Genomic DNA, 9,548 nt, shown 5'->3' on the forward strand with positions numbered 1-9,548 from the left:
TCCCTGTCTCTCAGGACCTCAATCTAGTGGGGAAATAGCAATTCTAACAGATATGGAGCAAAATATTAAGACACACTCTTGATGGAAGAATGATACCAAAGTGTGGCGATAACACTGAGTGACCTGCTAACCAGGGGAGTCCAGCAAAGCCTCTCAAAGAATGAGCTGGTTCCTAAAAGATGAGCAGACAGTTATGAGGTGAAAAAGAAAAGGATATGGTCATTCTAAGAAGAGAAAACAGGCATGAGATTTCAGAGAAGTTTAAGCATAGGCTTTATAAGCAAAGAGTAGCACATGAGGCCAGATGTGGAAGTTAAGGCCTGACTGTGAAGTGTCTGGCCTCAGTGTGCAGTGCTGAGGAATTAGGATGTACATCATACTGGTCAAATTTCTTGAGAAGGAGAGTTGATACAATTCTGATAGCAGTATGAAAAGATGAGTAAGATGGGAAAGACCAGAGCCTGCAAAGACTTGTCTAGAAGGCTATTAAAATGGTTCAAATTAAAGATGATGCACATGGAAATGAACAAGAATGTAGAATGAAAACAGCGTTCTAATATCAGTATAAAGAAAGGGCTGGGAAAGCACTAAAGAAGTTAAACAGTTCAAAGCATTCAAACCTCCCAGTTACTTTGTAGTTATAGATTTCATTTCCATTTGGAAGAAATTCTGTTCCTCTGAGTCTCCTCCCTCTCCAAGAAAAATGGACATAACTATTTAAATAAATTTTCCTGTTCACTTTCTAATTTCTACATACAGTTCTGCTTACCAAGGAACCTGACTTTTCTCTGTATTTCCTCCTTACATATTTTCAGGAGGAAAGATAAAGGGAATTTACTTCTAAATTTCAAAAACAATATGACTGAAATATTATCATAGCCATTGCCAGAGTGATTTTTGATACTTTCTTAAAACTTAAAATTTGGCTTCATTGTGTGGATATCCAAAAAATATGATAGTTAGAATATCAATTTATTCTTTGACAATAGCATAGTCTTTTCTAATGGGGAGTCTGCTTTGTGAAATCTCCTTCCCTGATGTGGGAATCCTAATTAGTAATGAAAAGCTTGCTTCATAAGAAGAGAATTTAAAAGGGGTAGAAAATAATTATAAGGAATATTTCACCTATGCCATGATGAAGACTAATGAAATATCCTGCCTAGAGTAGGCATTTATTATTACATTTTAATTAAGCTCTGTAGAGTTAACCTATTGACCTCAAAAGCACCAGGCAATTGCTTTATTATTCCATCTCCTAACTCATTTCAATAACCGCTTATGTAGAGAGTTGAGAGTGGATTCCATTATATATGGGTCAATTCTTCTGGGTTCCCTAATTAAAGTAGCAAGCATACAGAGTCACAGTTGTTCTGGTTAATATTCTTCCTCATCCTCCTCACAGATTAGGTTACCTATGGACGTATTTCCTTATCTACTATAGCAAAGCCACACACAATAATTTTGGACTACTTATAATACTCTTTGCCTTTTCTTTAATTGATATGAGGCATTACTGAGATCTGGGAACTGTTTCTAACCTATTGATGTTGGATATGAGAACTCAAACAGGATGCATGCAAGGAGAATGTAGGAAGCTGTCTCTAATAAGAATGAACAAATTTGAATAAGGAGCAACAGAGATGGCTTAAGACTGATTCCTAGCTGGTTGTAGCACCAAGACTTACTGTCAGGGAAAGAAATTGAGACTGAAGGAAGACTGTGAAATGTTATAAAACGCAAGAGACTTTTTCTCTAACTTGTAGATAAAAGTATTTAAAATGTACACACAGGGAACTAAGCAGAGATGGCCATGCCCTAGTGTTTTTGGCAGCCAGTCAGGCATTATGACACTAATAAAACCTCCTAAAAATTTATAATAAGGCTGGTATATTTTCTTCTCTATGTTCTGAGGACTTAAAGACCATGATTACTGGAAGCAAATTCTGGGACCATTGACATAATGACACTGGAAATATCACAAATATTTTTCTTTCCACTCCATTCATGAGTGTACAAACAACGAAATAGAAAGCAAAAACAGAAGAAATCTCAAGACCTCTCCACTTCAAAACATTACCTCTCCTTCTATCTATCTTATATCCAAATCTCCTATGTTAGAGAGTGAATTCTTGGGATCCTGGAGGATGTTCACTTTATTTAACCTCTTATTAAATTGAAAATATACTAATTTTAACTAATAACCTAACTAGAGCTATTGACTAACCAAGCAGAAAGCATCTAAAGAAAGAGGTTCCTAGGATGTGCCTGAAGAAAAGGTAGCCCCAGGCAGGAAAAGGGGAAAGATTTAAAAAGGCTTCTACAAAGGTCATTTATCCACAATTTTGCTGAAGGCTAACCATGGGCATTAAGTCTTCCAGTATCATTCCTCATGAGTCAATGGATTTATGAATCTCCACATCAGCGGTTCTCAAATTTAGCATGCATCAGAATCACCTGGAGGTCTTGTTAAAACACAGACTGTGGGCCCCATCTCCGGATGTTCTGATTCAGTAGGTTTAGGTCAGGGCCAAAGAATTCACATTTCTAACAAGCTCCCAGGTGATGATCATGCTGCCAGTCCAGGGACCACACTGTGAAAGCCACAGCTTTATATTATTACCAAAGCTTTTGCAAAAATTTTTTCACAAAAAATTAGATATTACATTCTGTAGTCCCACATTTACACACCTATAAAGTAAGCTACAACTGCTCTGGGCCTCAGTTTCTTCATCTATAAAATAAAGAGCTTGAGCTGAAAATAATCTATAAATTCAATCTAAATGCTTTTGATTCCAAGTTGGACAGCAATGTCAGTAATAATGATACAATTACAATATCTTGTATCTATAGAACTCTTTGCTTTATTTGCAAAATGCTTTTACATGCAATTTGTCGGTCATTGGTTTCTCATAACTGTGTGAGATAGAATAATTTTGGACACTGAGGTATAAAACTTTTGACAAACCAAAGGTCATGACTAATAAATGGCAGAGCCAGACCTAGAGTGAGAACTTCTAACTCTTCATCCTGGAAGTAATACATTGTCCTAAATTTCCACCCTACCCTGACCAGTGAAAGATTCTGATGTCATTATTTCCTTAGAAATAAGCTTAGTAATCTGTCATTTCACCAGAGCAGAGGAAGGGTCCTTTCTCTTCACTCAGAAATCCATAATGCTTGCTCCTTAGTGTCTGCAGGATTCTGGTCAAACTACACCTTATTAGAGAGGCCTTCTCTGGATACTCAGTATCAAAAGGCAACCATTTCTCCTTGCCCTGCCAATTATACTTCTTTCTTATCTCCCTGATTTGCTTTATATGTAGCTGTGGCACTCATTACCACTTAACTATTTATTTGTTTAATATCTGTCTCCCTCAACTAATATATAAGCTCCAAAAGGGCAGAGACTTCTTGTTTTGCTCACCGTTAAATATCTGATGAGTTGAATATAGCCTAGCACATACTAGATACTCAAGAAATATTTGTGGGATAAATAAATACATTTAATAAGAACTTAATCTGTAATATGCACAGTGATAGGTATTTTACATGTATTATGCAAAAATAAATCCTAAAGCAGAAGATGTTTTAACACCTTTTTCTCAGTAATTGATAGAACCATGAAAAAAATCAATAAGGAGTCTTCCACTTCCAGGAAGATGGAGTAGTTGTACTTGTCTCTATTCCTCCCACTAAGTGCAACTAAAAACCCTGGACATTATACAAAAAATGAATACAAGAGACACTGAAAGAGAGGAAAGAAGAAGATGGAAAAGCTAGGGACCTCAGGACCCAAGGAATAACATGGTGGTAAGTTCCCTGGGTTTTCTCTTTGCCTTACTTACCTCAGCCTTGGAAGTGAAGAAGCAAACAACATAGAAATGCAAATAAATGCAAATTTTAAAAAGCCCCAACAGAAGCCTTTCTCTTCAGCCAGAGAAATGGGCATCCTAGTCAGACAGAAAATGTTTAGACAATAACTGCTCTACTCAAACCAAACAACAGAGAAAAAATTGTGATCCCCACCCTACTCCCAGCAAAAGCTAGTGGAAAGCCTGTATTTCTACCTTTATGAGGCTGTAATGAGGTACCCCAACACCCCAAATGTAGAAGTGTCAAGGGAGGCCAAGTAGGAAGATGGGATTTTCATCCCTGCTGGCCAGTAATGATCCTCAACCAGTGATATCAGTACTGATAACACTAAGACCCCAGAAATAATGAGAAGACCCCCCTCAGGTGTCAACAGAAGAGAACCTGTACTTTCACCTCCACCTGAAAGTAGTAAGGTGGAACCACCAGCCCCCATTTCCCTTACCAAAGTAGTGTCACAGAAAGCCAGCTAAAAGGTTTAAATAAGATCCAGAGTCCAAGAACATAATACAAAAATGTCCAGGTTTCAAATGAAAATCACTCATGATACCAAGAAAATGTCACAACAAATTTTAAAAAGATAAAAAGATAAATGAATGAAAAGAGCCCAAACTAATATGATAGAGACACTAAATTATCTGACAAAGATTTTAAAACAGACATAATAAAAATGCTTCAAAGAGCAACTATGAACATACCTGAAACAAAGGGAATAACAGAAAGTCTCAGCAAAGAAATAGAGGATACAAAAAAGAACACATGAAAATTTTAGAACTTAAAAATACAATGACTGAAATAAAAATTTCAATGAATGGGGTCAACCAAAAAATGGAGAGGACAGAGGGATCAGGAGCTGGAATACACAATAATAGAAATAACCCAATATAAATAACTGAAAGAAAATAGATGAAAAAAATGAACAGGGAGCCTCACAACAAAAGATCTAACATACATATTATCAGAGAGCTGAAGAAAGGAAGAAGAGAGTAGGACTGAAAAAGTACTTAAAAAAATAATGGCTGAAAAACTTAAAAATTTGTCAAGAGATATAAACCTACAGATTCAGAAAGGAGTTTATCTACACAGGATAAACTCAAAGAAATCCACACTAAGATATATCATAAACTTCTGACTATAAAAGGCAAAGAAAAATCTTGGAAGCAGCCAGAGAAAAATGACATCTTACCTATAGGAGAAAAACAATTCAGATGACAGAGGATTTCTCATTAGAAACCATGGAGGCCAGAAAGAATACAATATTTTTCAGTTGTTGAAAGGAAACAACTGTCAACACAGAATCTTAACAAAAATAAGCTTCGTGAATAAAAGGGAAATCAAGACATTTTGAGATTAAGGAAAACTAAGAATTTGTCACCAGCAGACCTACCAGAAGAGAATGGCTAAAGGAAGTTCTCTAAACAGAAAGGAAAAAATAAATGAAAAAATCCTAGAACATCAAAAAGGAAGAAAAGGCACAATAAGCAAAAATAAGAGTAGATACAAAATGTTTTTTCTTACTGAGTTTTCTAAATCATGTTTGATGATTCAAACAAAAATACCACTGTCCACTGTAGTTCTAAATGTATACAGAGGAAATATTTAAGACAATTATAAATAGAGGAGATTAAAGAGACTTAAAGGGGAGTAAGGTTTTTATGCTTCACTTGAACCTGTAACATGACAACAGAAGACAGTGATGAGACACATATAAGGTAATACCTACAGCAACTACTAAAAATAGCATATAAAGAAATACACACACAGACACACACACACACACACACACACACAAATATTAATACTATGGGGAGGACTGATTTCCAGCATGATAGTGTGAGGATCTCCACTGATCCTCTTCTCAGTGAAACTGGTAAAAAATTATTTAAAAAAAAATTTAAATCCTCTGTAAACGGGCCTAAGGAAAACAGAAAATGAAGAAACATCTATCAAGAAAATCTATGAAAATTCAGTACGAAAAGTAAGGGTCTGTGGTATTGAACAAAAATCACTTCCTCCCTCCCACCCTCATAGCTCAGAGAGGTGAGGACTCCACTCTAGATCGCTATAGTCAAGAACACAGGGTTTCCTCTCCCTCAAGCTCCCAACTAGAGGGCTTTCTTCCCAGAAAGAGAAAGACACAAGTATTTTTCATCCTACCTCCAGCTACGTGTTTCTGAAGCTAAGACCTAGGCTAGTGTGGTTGAGAGGTAGGGGCTCTCTTTTCCGCCCAGCTACCACTCGAGAGGCTTGAATAATGGGGCTTGATCCCCCTTGACCTGACTTGTAAGGTGGAGGTTCCACACCAGGTGAGACAAGCCAAGAGGATCTCCGACTGCTGCTCATCCCCACCAAGTGCTCAGCTCCCAGAATGGGGATGTCAATCAGACAGAAACTTACAATAGTCCCCACTACCAGCTCTAAACCCTTGGCTCAGAGACTGTGCCTGGGGGGAGAAGCAGGTCATAAAACAGAGTTCCTAATCTTTGCCCAAAAGAACTGATTTCATTTGCAACAGAAAGAAGAGAAGTTAAAACCTAAGTACACTTTCAAGAATAGGCATGTTTGCAGTAAAAAGAAATTGGAACGAAATTCAAGATATAGGCTAAACTGTAGTCCAGCAAGTTTTCAGGAGAGAACCAGGTAATAAAATAGCTAGGAGGAGACCCCCTGGGCTCAGAACAAATATCATTGACCCCAGAAACAATGTTTTCAAAGGAGACAAAATTTGATTTAATTAGTTCAAAGAACAATATATACCCAAGAGGATTACTCAAAACAATAAAGCAGTCAGCCACCAATTAGGGAGTCTGACCGTTGGGTGTGGTCAGGGAAAGAGAAAAAGAGAGCCCTACCCAAACCACTGTTATCCCAGGGTGGCTGTGGGCAAACCAAAGCTGCACCTCCCGGAGGACAAATATCAGAGGCTTTAAGACTGTGGATGGGAAATAAATTTCATTAAAATAAGCCAGTTAAAAACAAATAAGCACAGTTAGATAGAAGAAATAAGTTCTAGTGTTCAATAACACATGGAGAGTGACTATAATTAACAACCATATATTGTATATTTCAAAATAGCTAGAAGAGAACATTTGAAATATTCCCAATTATAAAGAACTGATACATGTTTGAGGTGATCAATATCCTAAATGCCCTGATTTGAGCATTATACATTGTATGCATGTATCAAAATATCACATGTACTCCATAAATATATAAAAATATCATGTATTAATTTAAAAATTAAAAAATAACTAAAGGTAATAAAGAAAGAAAAAAATAAACAAGAAAATAAAACTAACAATCTGTGGGGATGGCAACAGTACTCAGAGTTGCTATAATATATTACCTAAAATATCCAATTTCCAACAAAATTTATGACACATACAAATAAATAAGAAAGTATGACCCATACATTGAAAAAAGCAGGCAAAAGAACCTGCTTGTGATAGCAGCCAGAAGTTGAATTTAACAGAAAAATACATCAAAGTAGTTATTATAAACATGTTAATGGAATTAAAGGAAATCATGATAAGAGATGTAAAGGAAGGCATGATAACAATGTCATATCAACTAGTGATTATCAATAAAAAGGTAGAAATTTTTTAAAAAACCAAACAGAATTCTAGGGTTGAAAATATAATAACAGAAGTAAAAATTCACTAAAGGGGCTCAACAGTAGATTTGAACTGACAGAAAAAGAATAAGTGAACTTTTTTTTTTTTTTTTTGAGACAGAGTCTTGCTTTGTTGCCCGGGCTAGAGTGAGTGCCGTGGCATCAGCCTAGCTCACAGCAACCTCAAACTCCTGGGCTTCAGCGATCCTACTGCCTCAGCCTCCCAAGTAGCTGGGGTTACAGGCATGTACCACCATGCCCAGCTAATTTTTTTCTCTATATATATATATTTTAGTTGGCCAGATAATTTCTTTCTATTTTTAGTAGAGACGGGGTCTCGCTCTTGCTCAGGCTGGTCTCGAACTCCTGACCTCGAGCGATCCACCCACTTCGGCCTCCCAGAGTGCTAGGATTACAGGCGTGAGCCACCGCCCCCGGCCAAGAATAAGTGAACTTGAAGACAGGTTGATAGAGATTGTGCAACCCAAAGAACAGAGAGAAAAAAGAATAAGAGAAAATGAAGAAAGCCTCAGAGAAATGTAGGACACCATTAATCATACCAATATATGCATAATGAGAGTACCAGAAGGAGAGAAGAGAGAGAAAAGGGCAGAAAAAATAGTCAGAGAGAATGGCCGAAAACTCCCTGAATTTATTGAAAAACAATCTACACATCTAGGAAGCTCAATGAATTCCAAGACGAATATATGCAAATAGATGTACAAACAGATACATCATAATAAAAATGCCAGAAGTTAAAGACAAAAAGAAAATCTTGAAAGCATCAAGAGAAAAATGACTCATTACTTACTGGGAACAGTACAATTAAGAGCTGATTTCTAAGCTGAAACAACAGAGGGCAGAAGGCAGTGGAATAATATATTCAAAGTGCTCAAAGACCAAAAACAAAAACAAAAGCAAAAAAAAAAAAAGTCAAACAAAAATCCTATATCCAGAAAAGTTATCTTTTAAAAATGAAGGTGAATAAAGACCTTCCCAGATAAACAAAAACTGAGAAGATGTGCTGCTACTAGATGTGCCTTATAAGATATGCCTTATCCAAGCTGAAAGCAAGTGATCCCATAAAGCGATTCATTTCCACATACAAAAAAGAGCACCAGAATGGTAATTATGCAATTACTAGACAGCATAAATGCATATTTTTCTCCTTTCTTCTCTTAATTGATTTAAAAAGAAATTGTATAAAATAATACATATACAATGTATGGTCGGGCCTATGCCATCAATAAACGTAATACATGTGCAATATACTTAATATAGCACAAAGGAGGTATGTGGGAGCAAAACTGTATTGGGCTAAGGAAATGATCACAGATAGTAAAGTAATTTTAATAATGTACTGTTGGGTTTGTAACATTAAGAGATATTATATATATAACAATAATATGACAAAAAGGAGAAAAGGGAATAGAGCTATATAGGAATAACATTTCTATACATCACTGGAATTAAACAGTTTTAATAAATCTAAAACTGATTCTGATAAGTTAAAGTGTACAGTATATGGTAAGCCCTAGAGCAACCATTTTAAAATAACTCAAAAAATAGTGAAAACTTATTAAATAAGTTAAACTGTTACATTAGAAAATACTCAATGCAAAAGAAATCAGTAACGAATAATAGAGGAACAAAAAAAGGCATGAGGTATATAGAAGATAACTACAACTATATCAATAACATTAAATGTGAATAGATTAAACAATTCAATCAAAAAGCAGAAATTGTCAGATTGCATAAAAAAACACGATCCAACCATATGTTGTCTACAGAAGCCATACTTTAATTTCAAAGATACAAATTAATTGAAAGTAAAATAGATTTAAAAAATATATCTTGCAAACAGCAACCATAAGAAAGCTGGAAGTGGCTATACTGACTAGAAGACAAAAGAGACTTAAAAAAAAAACAAAAAAAAATGCTACTAGAGATAAAGAGGGACATTGTATAATGATAAAAGGATAAATCCATCAGGAAGACAACACTTATACACCTATATGCACCTAATAACAGAGGCACCAAACACATGAAGCAAACCTGACAGAAA

The sequence above is a fragment of the Lemur catta genome, chromosome 15 (genome assembly GCF_020740605.2).
Source record: "Lemur catta isolate mLemCat1 chromosome 15, mLemCat1.pri, whole genome shotgun sequence".
NCBI classification, from domain to species: Eukaryota; Metazoa; Chordata; class Mammalia; order Primates; family Lemuridae; genus Lemur; species Lemur catta.